The sequence below is a fragment of the Ailuropoda melanoleuca genome, chromosome 11 (genome assembly GCF_002007445.2).
Source record: "Ailuropoda melanoleuca isolate Jingjing chromosome 11, ASM200744v2, whole genome shotgun sequence".
NCBI classification, from domain to species: Eukaryota; Metazoa; Chordata; class Mammalia; order Carnivora; family Ursidae; genus Ailuropoda; species Ailuropoda melanoleuca.
Window position 1 is genome coordinate 67949935 of NC_048228.1, and position 18608 is coordinate 67968542.

At 38.6% G+C, this 18608-nt stretch overlaps 1 long non-coding RNA gene across 1 annotated transcript in view; it reads left to right on the plus strand.

Moving 5' to 3' along the window:
- The first annotated feature begins 24 nt into the window (after nucleotides 1-24).
- The window catches only part of LOC117804436, a 109130-nt gene continuing 90546 nt past the window's right edge, over nucleotides 25-18608 (plus strand). The window contains exons 1-2 of the long non-coding RNA XR_004628870.1: nucleotides 25-206; nucleotides 1169-1241. This is a non-coding gene — a long non-coding RNA (uncharacterized LOC117804436). The remainder of the gene's footprint in view (nucleotides 207-1168; nucleotides 1242-18608) is intronic.

The window sequence follows — 18608 nt, forward strand, 5'->3', positions numbered from 1 at the left end:
AACGTGCGCGGCCCCGCCCAGGACCCGCCTCGGGGGCGGGGTCACGCTGACGCTCCTTGGTCGTCTTCAGTCCCTAATGTGACTCCGGGACCTATAGGCGGAACCCCAGAGTATGATTCATCAATATGATTCGAAGAACTGCAAGCCTGAGTGCTGCATTATTTTCAATGGAAAAATGGAAACAACCGTGAATGGTTCACTTTAAGGTATTTAGTTACATTATGTTACAATAACACGTTGTAATATCATGCAGACAACATGGTAATGATGAAGACTGTAGAAACACGGAACGCCGTTTATGATAGCTGAAACAGTAGGTTAAGTGAAAATCAGTTGACTATAAAATTCATAGCTGTCATTGCAAACAACCATACTAATACAAATACATGTAAATATTGATGAAGAAGGCACGTCATACACAAAAATGAGTAGTTGCATTAGAATGTTGGGAATACGTATAATTTAAACCTGTGAAATAGAAAATCATCAAGGCAATTGCGTATAACCCAAAAGTGAAAGTGGTAAAGATCGTATTTGAAAAACAGCATTCCTTTCCTTAGGGTTCTACTCCCCAGAGGCAGTTTTTAACTCTATGTAATAACAATGCTATTGACTCATCAATTTTAAACTTTTAAAATTTGGATTTAAATCAATAAGTTCAATCACTTTAAATATTGATTTTCAGTTATGATAAATGAAAATTTAACTCTTAGATAATTTTTAAAAAACCTTTGAAACGTTAGTTTCAAAAAAATACTGTATGCCTATTATATGACGAGCACCATTCCGGATAGTGAGAACAGAGAGGTTTACAGGACAGTGTCACTGCTTTTTTGGAGCTTACGTTCTTGTGATTTGAGTGGCAGGTGAGAGGTGAGAAGGGGAGAAGCAGTTGGCTTATCACTCTTACCACAACGAGATACGCTACATGTGTGTTGAATAAACATCAAGCAACTGGGTGGGTAGGTTAATGTGACTTTGACAATATAAAGGATTATTAGAGTTTTGCTTCTTTGTGCAAGAATACTTGAGGCTTTACCAGTACCCTGAGAGCCATGTGATAAAGGATCCTCTAATTGACCTTCTAGCTGGGACAATGAGGCCTTTTTGTATGACTCAGAATCACTTCAGCAGGAGTCACCCCTTCATTTTTCTTCATTGTTTTTAGGTCAACACCACAGAAGTGCAGCTGGTCTTTCTAGGACATCTTTCCAGACTACTTCTGGGACCAAGTTTCCTGGGTGAGTGAGGTTCTCTTTTAATTATTTGACTTGGGAAAGATTGCAAAACAAGATAGGTGTGTGTGTGTGAGAGAGAGAGAGAGAGTGTGTAATAAAATAGGAAAGAGTGAGGCTAGAGGAACAAGTTATTTCTCTCTCTCTCCTTTTTGGCTCAGATTTTAATCAGAGTGTACAACTTATATTCAGGCAAACCCCTGTAGAGGGCAGTGGCTGAAGAGGAAGTCACAAGTCAAGCCCTATGGAGAGCAATTTGTATATGTTTAAATCCTTCCTGGAGTGAATTATTTCAGAAGTGGAAAACCATGCTAAAGTCTGTTCAAGAGATCATTACCAAAAAGTAAAAGCCCATTTTTATCTTTCTTCATTTAATTACCAGGACTATATGATCAACAAATCTCTGGCCTTGCCTTCCCTAAAATGGCAATGCCATTCTTCCAGTAGTTCAGGCCAAAAACCTTTAACTCAACCTTGATTCCACTCTTTCTTGCACAGCCTAACTACAATTAGTCAGCAAATCCTGCTGGTTGTGCTTCAAAATATGAAACCCAAATTCAATCAATTCAATGAAACCTTTGGAGTCAGTGCTTTACTAAAGACCCTAGCCAGGTCAATAAATAAGAAAAAGAAAGGAAAGTTCTAAGGCCTGCAAAACAAGAAACAAACTGTCATTATTTGGAGATAATCAGAAACTCCAATAGAGTCTAAGATAAGATATTCGAACTAATTGGAGAGTTTGGTAAGGTTGCTGGATACAAAAATCAATTTATAAATATTGATCATTTTATTTCCAAGCAAAACCAGAAGATTCGATTTTAAATGGCATAAAATATTACATTTAGTACTAAATCTCATAAAAGATATGTCAGTCTTTTTCAAAGAAAATGAAATCATACTGGTATTAAGAAAGACATATCTAAAATGAGAGCTATACTAAGCTCACGGACTGGTTAAGATGATAATTCTCCCCAGGTTGATTTATGGAATAAATGTAATCCTGATTAAATCCCAACTTTTTGTGGAACTTAACAAGTTGATTCTAAAATTTATACGGAAGGGGCATCTGTGTGGCTCAGTCAGTTGAGCATCAGACTTAGTTTCGGCTCAGGTCATAATCTTGGGGTCATGAGATTGAGCCCCGCCTTGGGCTCTGTGCTCAGTGGGGTGTCTGCTTGAGATTCTCTCCCTCTCCCTCTACCCCTCCCTCTGCTCTCACTCTCTTGCTCTCTCTCTATATCAAGTAAATAAATCTTTTTTAAAAATTTGTATTGAAGTAGGAAGGGTTAAAGATGGCCAAGGCACTCTTGAAGATGAAGGAGAAGGTTGGAGGGCTTGCTCTATGAGACGCCAAGGCAACACAGAGCTATAGTAATGATGTCAGTGTGGTATGGAAGAAGGGATAGACAATAGACAATGGAGCATGGTAGAGAGCCCAGAAACTAATCCCCATGTATACAAACACTTGATGTATGATTGAGGTTCCATGATACATCAGTTGGGAAAGGATGTACTTTATAATAAGTGAGGCTAGAAAAAATGAGTAAATCTCAGGAGATAGACATGGGTAGTGACAGATAAGGAAGAGAGAGAAAGAAATGGGACGCCTTCCTCACTCCATTAGTAAAAAATCAATTCCAGGTGGATTAAAGACCTAATGTGAAAGGCAAAAATAAACTTAGAAGGTAATATAGGAGACTACCTTCTCCTGTATCTTCTAGAAGGTTATATAAGAAACTACCTGATCTCATGGTAGGGAAGTCCCCCCCCACCCACCCCCCAGATATAAAAAAACAACTAGAAGAAAATATCAGTATATTCTACAACATTAAAATTAAAATTTTATCTTCATCCAAAGACACCACAGAGTGAAATACAAGGCACAGAATGGGGAAAGATATTTGCTATACATATAACCAATATAGGATTAAATTTTAAAAAGTTTTAAAAATGCAAACAGAAAAAAAAAAGACAAGCAACTTGATAGAAAAATGGGCAAAAGACTTGAGTGGACACTTCCCCAAAGATACTCAGATTACCAAGAACATACAATAATGTGACCAATCGTATAAATAACCAGGGAATTGAAAATCAAACTAAAATGGAATATAATATTATATCAGAATGGTTAAAATTAAAACAACTGAGATACTGAGTGTTAAAGTTCTAGAGCAACTGGAATCATCGAACAGTGCTGAGGCAGGATAAATTGTTACAACCATTTTGGGAGACAGGTTGGCATTATCTAGCAAAGTTGAAGATATCATATTCTATGACTTAGCTCTTCCACTCCTGGATGTATGTTAAAGCAGGACCCATGCATGTGCTCCAAGAGATATAGACAATAATATTCAAAGGACATTCATGATAATTCAAAACTGGAAACAACCCAAATGTCTATCAGCAATAGAATAGATAAATACAGTGAGCCATTTTCAGACAATCCAATATTCTAGCGTGATTGCAAGGAACCTGATATAGGTCCGCGTGATATAGACAAATCTCATAAACAATGTTGGGTGAGAAAAGGCAAGACGCAAAATTATACACTGTATTATCCTACTTACATAAAATTTAAAAACAGGAAAGAAAGGCAGAGATGTAACGTTATAAAAGGCAGGTTACTTTCAAGGGAGAGAAGTTTGTGTTGGGTAAGGGATTTGTATGAGAGACTTCTGGGGTCCTGGTGGTGTTGTATTTATTGACCTGTGTGGTGGCTGCATAGGTGTTTACTTTATAATTATTGTTACGCTGTATACTTGTGTTTATGTACTTTTACATATTTTTATTGCATGTCACCGTAAAAGTGTTAGAAAAGTATATTCGTAATCTGACCATTTCTTACCAAGTCATTCCTACTACCCCAGTCCAAGCCACTTTTGCCTCTCTACTGTATTATTGTAATAGCTTCCTAACTAGTATCCTGCTTCTATCACTTGTCCCCCCTTACAATCTATTCTCAACACAGTAGCCAGAGGTAATCTTGTTAGAAATGTAAGTGAATCATGTCACTCCTCTGCTCAAAACTCTCTACCTGTCTGCTTTCTACATGTCTACCTTAGATCCAATTTCCTGGACAATGGTTCTATCTTTTCACTTAGTTGTCTTTCTCAACTGAAAAAATAACATAAAATATTGGTCTAAGCCTTTGATACTTCTGCCTGGCACAACCAAATGCCAAACCACTTGGAAAAGATTGTCAGAGAAAGAGAACTCTGGGTTCTTTAAAGATGGGTTCCTAAAAAGGTAATGAACTCATATGGAATCAATCTACTTTGAATGACAGAAATCAGGAATATAGAACTCTAAGAAACTGAGATAATTAAATCACAGTCTGAAAGGTATAAAATTAGTATGTTCAAAATGATCAAAGACACAATAGAAAGAATCAAAACCCTAGAAATAATGCACTATTGGAAAAGACCAGACAGGTTCTGGAAAAGGCAAAAGTGGGGCACAGGGCGTTTTGGTGGCGCAGTGGGTTAAGCTTCTGACTCTTGGTTTCGGCTTAGGTCATGGTCTCAGGGTTGTGGGATCAAGCCCTGAGTCAGGCTCTGTGCTCAGCATGGAGTCTGCCTGGGAATTTCTCTCCCTCTCCCCTGTCCCTCAAATCAATCAATCAATCAATCAATCAATCAATCTTNTAGGTCATGGTCTCAGGGTTGTGGGATCAAGCCCTGAGTCAGGCTCTGTGCTCAGCATGGAGTCTGCCTGGGAATTTCTCTCCCTCTCCCCTGTCCCTCAAATCAATCAATCAATCAATCAATCAATCTTAAAAAAAAAAAGAAAAGGCAAAAAGTGATTGATAACCCATTAGAGAGCTGAAAAGAGACTGGGAAGCTAAATCTGTGGTAAATACTCAGAAAGCAGTGAATTGTCAGAGATGGAAAATGAAAGAAGAAAAGAAACGAGGAGGAAGGAAGTGGGCCAACCTATAACGAATAGGAGGCCAGAAGGAAAGACGAGAGAAAATACAGAACAGATAAAATTTGAAAAGGTAGCAGTTGAGAATTTTTCCAATTTGACTAAAATTCTGACTCTTCATATCTAAGGAACAGAATGAAACTTAAGCAGAATAAATAAAAATATACATCTGGACCAGAAGTAAAAATGAGTCAGACAAAACACACACAGAAAGTCTTAAATGCAGCCAGAGAAAAAAGACAAATTACCTAGAGGAGTAATAATTAGACCAACAACAATAATAATATAATTCAGAAATCAGTGGAATCATATTTCAAAATATTAAAGCAAAGTAACTGTCAATTAGAATCGACACACAAGAAACTACCATTCAAGAATAGAATTTTTGAAAATTGAAGGAATGTAATTTATCACTCATAAGGTCCTACTGAAAAAAGTACAGTCCTCTGGAACGAAGGAAATCAAACCCAGAAAGAAAGAGTGAAATGTAGTGAACGATGGTAAACAATGTAATTGGCAAGTGTGAGTGTTCTCAGGTTACTAAGTGAGCACTGATTTCATAAGATAATGTTATTGACAAGCTTGTATAAAAAATAAAGTTGGAATAAATTACTAGATAACAGTCGATGGGATGAAGTGGTACATTTCTTTTAAGGTGTTTGTGTTTGGGAGGATAAGAACTACCATGTTTGACTCAAAGCCTAAAGTTAATGTTAAAAATGTAAGGTCAACTTATACTTAAAATACAAGTAGGATTCAAACCAGTTTGTATGTGGTGGGGAAAGGAATAAAGGAAAATATATAAATGGCCAGTAAGCGTGGCAAAAGATCCTCAACATTGTTATCTTTCAGCAAAATGCAAACTGAAACCTCAGTGAGACACCACTTCACACCCTGTGGTACAACTATAATCAGATAATAACAAAGGTGGAGAAATCAGAACCCTCATACATTACTAGTGGGAATGTAAAGTGGTGCGCCTACCTTGAAAAACGGTCGGGAAATTCCTCAACAAGTTAAACATGGAGATACCATGTGGTCTAGCAATTGTACTGCTAGGCTTGTAACCACAAGAATTGAAAACATGTGCCCACACAGAAGCTTGGGCATGCATGTTCGCAGCAGCATTCTTCCTACTAGCTGAAGGTGGAAACAATCCAAATGTCTATCAGCTGATGAACCTTTTGCTTATGCAAAAGGTAGAGCCATACAATGGAATAATATTTGGCCGCAAAAACGAATGATGGACCAATACGAGCAATGACACGATGAACCTTGAAAACAGTATGCTAAGTAAAAGAAACCAGTCACCCAAGACCACAGAACAATACATTGAGATTTGGGGGTGGTGTGTGTGTGTGTGTAATGTATCACTCCCCTCTCCCTCTCCTAGCCCCCACTGGCGCAGAGTCTGCTGAGCTTTTCAGTCTCAATTTCCTTTCCCAAATTCATCAAGCAGGTAAGTCATTCTTTCTCCCATGGGGAGGAAGGAGTGAGTGATGGGGACTGGAGAAGTACATCTGGTATGGTCCTCCTGTACTTTTTCTTCCTTTATCTTGGTAGCCCCTCTAAACATTGCCTGGTATGTTCCTTTATTCACTCATACACCAACTATTTATCGAGCCCTCACTGTGGGCACAGTGCATAGTAGGGAATAGAAAGACGGGGCTGTAGCCTCCGGGAGCTGGCATTTTGGTTGGGGGGGATGACAACATGAAACATCTGGACAGCTGCACAACAATCAGCTCAGCCCCTTTCGGTGTTGAATATTCCAAGTCTTGGTCCTGAAACTCCTCTCAGCTCTGTTTCCACTCACTTCTTTGGGGAATCTCATGTCTCAGGGACTGAAATAATGCCAAGACCTCAACCTTTCCCTTGAATTAGTCTAGTCCATCTAATTTTAAAAATGAATATTTAAAAGTCATCTTAAATTCATCTCTAAAAGCAATTTCTGATCTTCCCTTCCTCCCTTCTTTTCCCCATGCAAATCTATTCATGTCTCAGTTTTCCCAGGAGGTGGTTATCTCCATTGCTTAAAAAATCTCGATCTTGTCGTCTCACACACCACATCTAATCTACCTGAAAATCCTGCAAGTTTCACCTTCAAAATATATCTAGAACTCGATACCATTTCAGTATCCCTGTGACTGTCATTCTTGTTCAAGTTCCCATCACTTCCTGGCTGCCTGGATTATTATAATAATCTTCTAATTCCTGCTTCTGCCTTAGTCCCTAAGGTCTATTTCCCTACAGCAGCTGGAGTGAGTCCTTCCAAAGGTGAAGTCAGTTCATGTTACGCCTCTGCGAAACCCTCTAGTAGCTTTCCTTGTGCTTAGAGCAACATCCAAAATCCTTACAGTGGCGTCCTTGGTCCTCCCTGATCTGGCCCCTGCTACCTCTCTGACTTCATCTCCTCCTCCTCTCGCCATGCCCCACCCCCTTCACACTGGCCTCTGTGATGCTCCTCAAACCGCTAAGCAGGGTCCTGCCTTATGGCCTTTGTGTTTTCGTTCCATTTGACCAGGCAGCTCTCCCCCAGTTATCTGCATGACCGCGTCCCTCCATTCCTTTGGGTTCCCACTCAAAATTAAGGGATACCACCCTATATAAAATAGTACCTCCTTCCTTTGCACTCCCTCCCCCAATATGCCCCACATCATTTATTACAGTCTAATATACCATGTATTCCATCATTTATGTGTTTATTTTCTGTTTTTCCCAAAAAAATAAATGCACCAGGGGGTAGCAATTGTTTTATTTCCTATTTTTCTAATTCCTGTGTCACTGCCTGCCATATATGTACAAAATGTATATTGTTGAACGATTGAATAATGAATCATTCCGTATCTATTCAAGTCATCAATACAAGAAATGTAAGGCAGTGCACGCTTCATTGCCAAATCAATGGTATAGAAATTAATATTTTTGCATATTATTTTCATTATTATTACATTCCAGTAATTATATGCAACAACTATCTGTTCATTGTTACATAAAACAAGCAGGATTGATGTCCTATTATTTTATTTAGGTTAATAACAAAACCTGACATGAGTAATGGATAAAACATGAGGAAATGGGACAATTGAAAGGAAGAGAGTGGGAGTTAAACTTTCCTTCCTATGTGACTTACATCATTAAAAAAAATTCATTTCATTAATGTGCTTCCTATTCCACTTGGTATGTTCAATTTATATAACACGGAAATTCATTTCCTAAGTTAAATCTACATTTTCCAGTTGGCATAAAAAGGAATAATGTCTTATGAGAGAAAACATTTGGGTCATATGCACATCTGTTAGTAAAAATCTTTACAAAAATGAGTGAAAATATTTTAACAACATCTGCTCCTTGGAATTCCTTGCCAATATTATTTTTACCTGGAACCCCCTTTTCCTATGCAATAGATTATATTCTCACCACCAAAGTTGGTATCTATATGTATTTTCTTTTAACACTGTGTTAGTTACAGAGGGGTTTTGACATAAAAGCACTACTAATTTTAGACACGGTCCTACTTAAAGTGTTTTCCTGAATTTCTTTACATTGTTACCAGACAATGTAAAGAAGGGAACATTTCCTGAGGTATAGAACCTGATCAACAGAAACGAATCTGCTCATTCACCACGTATTATTCAAAATTCTTCTGTGTGCTACACATAATGTGAAGAGCTTGACATTCAAGGAATGAATAAGACCGTCTTGCAAGGAGCTGGGTTATAAACTAAAACTCCTTCTTCTACCTTCTTTCTTATCCTGAAGGAATCTGTCTCCTTTAAACTGTTCTTGGCCATTTGCAAGGACGCAGCCTTGAGAAGGCAATGGGGAGTATACGCTACTGACTCAGAAAAAGCTGGGAAAAAAACCCTCTTGTAAACCTGGCCTACCTCCTAGCTAGGTAAACATAAAACCTCACAACTAATGGTCTCTCCTCAATTCCTATTCCCTGAAACATCACATGTGTCTTTCAACAAAAAATTACGAGGCAAGAAACAACAACAAAGCAAGCAGTACACCACAAGATTCAGATATGGCAGAGTTTTTGGAATTTAAATTCCCGGAGACCAGGAATTTAAAATAACTATGTTTTATGGTATCCAATGAAAAAAAGTGGATAACATGCAAGACCAGATGGGTAGGTGAAGCAGAGAGAGGGAGACTCTAAGAGTTCAAAAGAAATGCTGTAAGTCAAAAACAGGGTAACAGAAATGAAAAATACTTTGAAAGGGCTGATCGTTAAACTGGACACGGCTATGGAGAGAATCAGTGAGTTTGAAGATGCTTCAATAGAAACTTCCTAGACTGAAATGCAAACAGAAAAAGAGAATGGAAAACTTGAACAGAATATCAAAGAACTGTGGGGGCCAATTACAAAGAAGTTGATCTATGCGTAACGGGAATATCAGAGGGAGCAGGAGGAGAAAGGAGCAGCAAAAATATCTAATAATAATGGCTGAGAATTTTCAAAATTAATGACATTCAGATCCAGAAAGCTCAGAGAACATCAGCAGGATAAGTACCAAAAAATCTACACCCTAGCCATATTGGATTAATGTTGCAGAAAATCAGAGACAGAAAAAATCTTGAAAACCTATAGAGGAACAAGGATAGGAGTTATGCTGGATTTCTAAAAACTGGACACAGCCAAGATGTCTCTCAATAGGTGAATGAATGAACAAACCATGATACATCCATACAATTGCATAGGGATGAGTAATAAAAAGAAATGAGCTATCGAGCCTCCCAAAGACATGGGTGGATAAGAAATGACTATGCTAAGTGAAAGAAGCCTACATACTGAGAAGGCTACATATTGTTTGATTTTGACCATGGGACATCATTCTGAAAAAGACAATTATAGAGTGTAAAAAAAAAAAAGCAGTTGCTTATACATGCTTATACATGTATAAGGTGAGTAGGGAGGGATGAATAGGTGGAGCACAGGGAATCTTTAGGGTGATGAAACCATTTGTATCATGCTGTAATAGTGGGTACATGACATGCATTTGACGCAATCCGTAGAACTGTACAGCGCAAAGAGTGAATACTGATGGAAACAGGATTTAGCTAAAATCTGAAAAGGAAAAAAAAATAAACTGTTCTTAGTGACTCAGTGATTGGACTGCACATTATTGATTTCAAACTCTGGCCTTTTTTCATGCTCAAAGGATGTTATTTGTAGGAATGGTTTAGGTACAGGTTTTGTATGTCTTATGTAGTGACTTACAGTGAATTTTGTACATGTGCCGAAGAATACCTTAGAATTCTGTTACAATTATTCTTGAAGACACCATATTGTCTTATGTATTTATAATAATATTTTGTTTTATGCCAGTGAAGCAGCAATCTGTTTTATTTTTACTCTGAGAGGGAAAGATCCGCAGGAAGATACAGTGTTGGTGCGGTATTTGGCAGTTTCAAGACCCCCAGGCAGTCAGACTTTAGGACAGCCAACTAGATAACCATGAACAAGCCACATTACCACTCTGGGTCTCAGTTTGCTCATTTGTAAAACAAGGGGCCTGGATTGTTTCAAAAGAAGAGTGCCCTGGGGATTTTGCTAAAATGTAGATTCCTATTCAGTAGGTGGGGGATGGGGCCTGAGTTTCTGCATTTCCAAGAAGCTCTCAGGTAAGGAACACCCCCGTGCTGATCTATGGCCCACATTCTGAGTGGTGAAGGTGAGATCATCATTGTCGGATAGAAAGATAAGGTGAGGTACATGTATAATTTTAAATGTCTAGAAGCCACATTAAGAAGGTAAAAATAAATAGGTAAAATTAATTGTGGTAACATATTTTAACCTGATAGAATCAAAAATATTTTTGTAACATCAATATAAAATGATGAATAAGATATTTAATATTTTTTTCCATATTAAGTCTTTGAAATCTGGTGTATACACATCTCAGTTTGGACTAGTCATATTTCAAGGGCTCAATAGCAACATGTGTACCAAGTAGGACCACAGGGCTAGACCATCTCCGCTGCCCAGTTTAGCCCTGATAGCATTTTCCCACAATTCAGGTCTACTTTCTAAGTCTAATAGACTCCTGCCTCCAGGTGGCGCTAATGTACTTTGTTTCGTCCATGAAAACGTTTTTGCGTGCGGGAGAGCACTACAAAGGCCACTTGAACACTATTTATTTACTCATTTAGTTTCTTCTCTTCATTGATTCATTTCATAATTTATGTTTACAGGGCATATTAATGGTAAGCATATTATATTCTCTGTAACTTTGTCCAATAACTAACACCCAACAAAATTTTGGTAGTTATGCCAAAGTGAATTATGGAAGAAATACATAAAATCACTGTTACCCAATCTTGGAAGGACAAGCTATAGAAGATTGATGTCTGATAATATAATATTTTTAGACATAGTATGGTGACCAGCTCTTTAATAGAGGACAAGTGGAAATAGGAGAACTGCTGACTTTAAATGCTTACTGATTTGAACAGTAACTTTGTGACATTGTTCTTATATGAAGAGGAGGAAAATATTTCTTCTTCAGTTTTATCTAGTACAGGATGACTAGCACTTTGCATTGGTGGTTTTACATGTTGAATTTTGTGAAAGGGAAATGATGAATACAAAAATTAATTTTCAATTTCAACCCTGTAATTTTGTCTATATTTTAGTCATGCTATACCTGGGAGATTACATTTTCTGGAAGAATAATTTTAATACTTAGGCTTAGTTTTAAGAAGATATGCCCAATCTCCAATTTTTTGAAAGCTTTGTATTATTTCTTTTGAGTGTGTCTCTAATGATAACAAAAATATGTCAGGTATGGTGAACAAGGGTTTAAATGTGTTAACTAAAAAAAAAAAAAAGTGTTAACTCATCTTCACAGCTAACCAGTAAGATAGATACTTTCATTATCCCCACATTTCAAGAGAGGAAATAGGTGCTCTGGGGATTTAAGAACTTGTGCTGGGCACATGACCATTAGGAGGTAGAGCATGGGGGCACCTGGGTGGCTCAGTTGTTTAAGCATCAACTCTTGGTTTTGGCTCAGGTAAGATCTCATGGGTCATGAGTTAGCCCTGAGTTAGGCTCCATGCTCAGCAGGGAGCTGGCTTGAGATTCTCTCTCTCCCCACCCCCCAAACTTAAACAAAATTTAAGGAAGTGGAACATGAATTCAAATCTAGTCTGTTGGACCCTGCAGTTCATTTCCATAACTACTACACTACTTGAAGAAGCTCTTTTCCTCTTTCTTAAGCTGAATTTGAGGAAGAGGGTTGTCTTTTATAATGATAAAAGCTAACATATTTAAAATAATATCAGAGAGCAAAAATTCCAGGTACTTTTGCTCTTAGTTCTCGTGACTCTATAATGACAACCTCAGCCAAGTCATTGAAACTGTATTTCTACATCTATAAGACATGAACAAACACTTCTCTACAGAAGACATACAAATGGCCAACAGATGCACGAAAACATGCTCCACATCAGTGGGCATCAGGGAAATACAAATCAAAACCACAATGAGATACCACCTCACACCAGTCAGAATGGCTAAAATGAACAAGTCAGGAAACAACAGATGTTGGCGAGGTTGTGGAGAAAGGGTAACCCTCCTACTCTGTGGGTGGGAATGCAAGCTGGTGCAGCCAGTCTGGAAAACAGTATGGAGGTTCCTCAAAAAGTTGAAAATAGAGCTACCCTACAACCCAGCGATTGCACTACTGGGTATTTACCCCAAAGATACTAATGTAGTGACCCGAAGGGGCACCTGCACCCCAATGTTTATAGCAGTAATGTCCACAATAGCCAAACTATCTAAAGAGTCCAGATGCCCATAGACAGCTGAATGGATAAAGAAGAGGTGGTATATATATACAATGGAATACCACTCAGCCATCAGAAAGAATGAAATCTTGCCATTTGCAATGATGTGGGTGGAACTAGAGGGTATTACGTTAAGTGAAATAAGGCATATCAGAGAAAGATAATTATTATATGATTTCACTTATATGTGGAATTTAAGAAACAAAACGGATGAACATAGGGGAAGGGAAGGAAACATAAAATAAGATGAAATCAGAGAGGGAGACAAACCATAAGAGACTCTTAATTATAGGAAACAAACTGAAGGTTGCTGGAGGGGCGGATGGGGTAACTGGGTGATGGGCATTCAGGAGGGCATGTGATGTAATGAGCACTGGGTGTTACATGCAACTGATGAATCACTAAACTCTGCCTCTGAAACTAATAATACACTGTATGTTAATTAATTGATTTTAAATTTAAAAAAGACAAAGAATAGGAAATCTCTTTCATGGCTGTATAGGTTGAATTCATGATATGATTTCTGACAACTCACATCATAATATAAATTCCTCCCATATAACCGTTGTAAAAATATATGCATTATATTGTATCACGCATGGATTTCCCAGCAGTTTTTATGTGCTGTTTTTGATGCATATAATACAAAATGGTGTGTGTGTGTGAGAGAGAGAGAGATAGAATTCAGTTCAAATCCTTTCTTTGTGGCCCCCTGGCACTGTTACCTTGGGTAGCTTAGTGAAGCTCTCTTGGAACATAAATTTCCTCACCTGAAAATTAGAGTTGATACATTTTTTTTCCTGAGGATATGTCATAAGAATTAAGTGAGATGATATATGCAAAGTCTGTAGCATAACTTAATACTCAATAATGTTAATTTTGTAGACTAAGGGAATTATCAATAAGCTACATTCATGCGTGCTGACTTTACTTTTTAGGGCAACTTGATATCCAGTGACAAATGGAGCACAGAAGTGAGGCTGCTCCTCAAAGAAAGTCTACTCCCCCCAAGTCTCCCAATTCTCCGTTTTTTGATGGAATTGGGCCAAGTTCATCTAACTTATGCAGCAAACTGCTTTAGTTTTTTACTTTGCTTTGGTGGTGAAAACCAGTCTGTTAAGTAATTTTGTTGAAGGGCATATGAAGACATTATGGTACTTGGCTTCCTATCTTATCCTAGTCGCCTGGATGAAAAATCTGTCTTTCCTTGCTATCTTTCAGACAAAGGGTTTATAACTACTTTAGCATATTATTGAAGCACAGAGACACTATGGAAACGTGCCTTCGGGCTGACTTTTGTAGGTCCTGATTTGGATGCCTTGCTTAAGTTTCACAGGAGGAAAAAGATACATTGTTTTTAAAGTGTCAACATTTCCTGATACAAAAGGGATTCTTTTCTTTTTGATTTGTTTTTTCTTTTCTTCTCTTTCTCCCTCTTCCACTTCTTCCTCCCACCCCCTTTCACCTTTTTCTTCTTCTCCGCGTGTGACTACATCTGAGAACACAGCAATCGTAAAACTTTTCACTAGGTTCTTGCAAACCAGCCCAAATGATTTTTCCTCATCAAATTCCCTCTTTTGTTGCTGGCCAGGAACAAAGCCACCTAAGCCAAGCGGTCACAGTTCACTACACACATACGGAGAAGGAAAATCTATTTTAATACCCAAAGATTAAGGGACAGTCTGCTTCTGAGACTGGAAGGGGGTCCTGGAAAAAACGATTCATGGACAGAACATGATCTCAGAATAGCCTCCAAGGATTCAGAAGATGCCCAAACAAATATGGAGTCTGAGACTTTCCCCGTGTTGTGTGTTTGGAAACAGAGTGGAGAGCTGGAGAAAGGGGGAAAACTTTATCAAGTAGAATAACGGACAACGGCCCTGACATGAATGCTATCTTAAAGCAGACAGAGAGATTCAACTGTGATGGTTTTGGATTCTGTACAAGGTTGAATTGAGAGAGAATTTTCCCACAGAGGAAGCTGGTCTCTTCTATGGAGTAGCCACAAAGTAGATAGTGACATGGGATAAAGTGGGAGTGGGAGATAATCCAGAAGTGATAATGCTTTCGCCTCTCCCACACCCTCACCCTCCTCACTCACTCCACCTACACTCATTGCCCTTATTGAGTGATCAATGGTAAGGTACAGCAGGGCGTGGAAGTGGGATAGGCTTCATAACCACATGGGTCTGACTTTGAATGAATCTCTGCTCTCCTAGAGTCACTTAGCTACCCTGAACCTCAATTTCCTCCTCTGGAAATGCAAATATTATCTGCCCGATAACCTAACCAAGTTGTTGTGAGAATTACATTAGGTAATGGAAAGGAAAGCGCTTTGCAAATTATCAAGGGCTGCAAATGTGGTCTAATGATAACAAAGACCTATGGAACCAATGAATCTTACGTCTGCAGATTTCTGCAGACTGAAGGTTCAGGTTTGCTGATGAAATCTTCTTCTCTTTTCTTTGTGTAATAACAGATGGGAGGTTGGTCAGCCCCCATCAGATGGAATTAATCATACTGCAGAGTAGAAGAGCCTGCCCGCACCTTGCCCCCAGGTTCTCAGCTCCCTATTGCCCTGCTCACAAGCAGGCTGCCTTACTTCCTGCTGTGCACCGGACACCAAGCTACACAACTTACCTGGGCTTTCGTACTCACTTGTCTGCAGAAGGGAAAACACAGGATCCAGAAATGAAGACACTTGCTCAAGTTCACAGAGCCATGAAGTGGGAGGGTCAGGGTTCAAAGGCAGGAGCCCTTTTTTTCTCACAGGGTATGGAAGCGAGTGTAGTTCTCCCTAGTTTTGTCCACTTTACCTTCCTCTCTTCCTCCTCTTCCCCCGCTTCTCTCCCGCACCCTCTCCCCCTCTCCCCTTCTCCCCACCTTTTTCTCCTTGAGGTATGAAGCTTTCTTTACTACATAACCAGGGGAAATTTAAAAAGAAATTAGAACACACGTGAGCAAGCGTTGGAAGTCTTTTTTTTGCTAAATATGGTTTTTTTCCCGAATTTTCAGGGAAAGCACCAAAGAAGTGAAGCCATAAATACGTGGAGTTTCTCTGGTGGTTACAGCTTACATGGGTTTGTGCCTGTCTTTCTAAGAGCTTTTTTTTTTTTAAACGTTTATGTTAACTGCACAGGAAGTACACAAATACATTTCCATAGTAAATTCTAAAAATTAAATATTACAGATCAAATTAAAGTCTCTTTTGACCTCCTTTAGCCCTGCTTTCAAGTGAAACTATTGCTATCATTTTAGTATGTATTTTCTAAAACTTTTGAAATTAATTTGCACACGTTTATCTAGATAAACATATATTATTATTATTTTTACATGACTGGTGACAGTTGCATTTATCATCCTACAGCTTATTTTTAAAATTTTATCCAATACCATGTCTTGGAAATATTCCCATGTCTGGACATACATATCTGCCTCATTCTTTGACTCCTTCATAGTATGAAGCCAGGATGGTAAGTTAAGTACTTCCCCTACTGACGGACTTGTAGGTGATTTCCATTCCACCACAGGGTTCCAATGAGTGATCTCGTATCATATGATGTTTCTCTAGGGTAGATACTATAATGCCGTGAATCTGGATATAACAAAATCTGTTGACTGGCCTCCATCCTCCACCTAACTCTTGTTCTCAAAAGGCAGTTAACTAAAGATCTCTTACCATGATCACTTGAGATTCTCTCATTTCAGTACATTGCCAGTTTTGTACAATACAATTTTTAAGGTCTTTATTTTTGTGCTTTTGTGATATTACAGACTGACTGAAAAGTATTGGGTTTTTGTTTTTAAAGTATTGTTTGTGTTACTCTTGCAATAATCAAGTGTGCATTTGACCCAGTTCTGTGTGTTTATGTATGTGTAGTTAATGAATTAATAGTGCAATCCAAACTGCCCTCCCAAACGTCTATACCAACTTATACTCTTGCCAGCACTGTGCAAGAAAACACATTTCCTCAAATCCTCATCAATACCTGATATTTTCAAACATTAAACATTATGCCATTCTGATGGGATGGATGAAAAAGACATTTCATTGTTGTGTGGATTTGCGTTTTTACCCTAATTTTCTTCTTATGGCAGAAATGTCCTCCTTAATGAGTTCTTATGTCCTCATTAAGTAGTGAGGAGTCCCTTTCCAGATCTAGTCCTTCCCAGCACCCCTAGATAGGGGCCAGAGAAAATGCTTGGCATTGTGGTGAGGTCCAGAGTTCCATACGCAACAGGGCTCTGGGTCCCATACTGGAAATTCTCATAGTATCCCAATCCATGATGCAGCTCTGGAATATGAGGCTCTATTTAGAAGTTCTTCAGAGATGCTATCCAATGATCACATGCTCACTTTCCCCTTCTTGTGTTTCTATGGTAGGTGCATTCTATGTCCAGTCTATGAAATGTTTTTAGATATCGGGACCTGCACTGTAGCATTTGAACAATAAGTATGTATTTTTTGATTTGAAACTACTACACGTGCATTATTCAAAACCTGAAAAATTTTGAGGGAGTATAATGTAGAAAATTCCACTCAGAGGCAACCATTGTTAAAATGAAATAGATGTCTTGAAGAAAATGCATTTTCAGATATAAGCCTTTTATCCAGATTTTATAAATGTCTGCTATAGTCATTTTTTTTTTAACCACTCAGAGAGGTCATTTTCTCTTATTTCCTCTGTTATTTTCTTTATGAGTATGTTCCTGAATTGCTCATTTGGAATATAATACAGTTGGCCCTTGAAAAATGCAGAGGTTAGGGGCGTTGACCCCCATGCCATCAAAAATCTACGTATAACTTTTGACTCCCCCAGAACACAGCTACTAGTAGCCTACTCTTGACTGGAAGCCTTACCATGAACATAAACAGTTGATTAACACAGATTTTGTATGTTAGATGTGTTATATTCTCTATTCTTACAATAAAGTAGCTAGAGAAAAGAAAAGGTTAAGAACATCATAAGGAAGAGAAAATACATTTAGAGTAACGCACTGTATTTACTGAAAAAAAATCTGCATATACATGGACTTGCACAGTTCAAACCCATGTTACTCAAGGGTCAACTGTGTATCTTTAAAGTTAGAGTTGAAACCCAGCATGAAATGGGTGCTCCTCCTGCATGCCTACTAAAACCTCAGCAATGTATGAGGCTCTCTTGGCTCAGTGGGACTTCAGACCCTGAGGTGCTGTGGGTCCTCAGGGTAGACAGGCCTCTTAACTATTCTGGAGTGATTGGGCAATGTCACAATTGTCTCACAGTTTGTTCAGGAACACCTACTTTGCACAAGTGGCAAGAATACAAATCCTCTCTGCAACTGTTGTCAGAAAACACAGACCTAAGGAGGGGCCTGAGGCCCCTGAGAAGAAGCCCAGCCACACGGGGCAGATTGGGTGTCGGGGAGCAGGACATCAGGGTTTGTAGGAGCTTGCGCTTGCACAGTGTCCTTGCCCTTTTACTGAGCTCCTCCATTGTGCCAGCGGGGGAGGCAAAGATACCTTCTAGCTCCCACTCCCCAGTGCAGCCAGAGTCAACTGGTTGGCAATTTTGCACCCCAAATTCTTGGAGACAGTTTTTCTTTCATAAACACAACAGAAATATTTGTTATTATGGCTAAGATAAATGCTCTATAATTTTCACAGTTGGT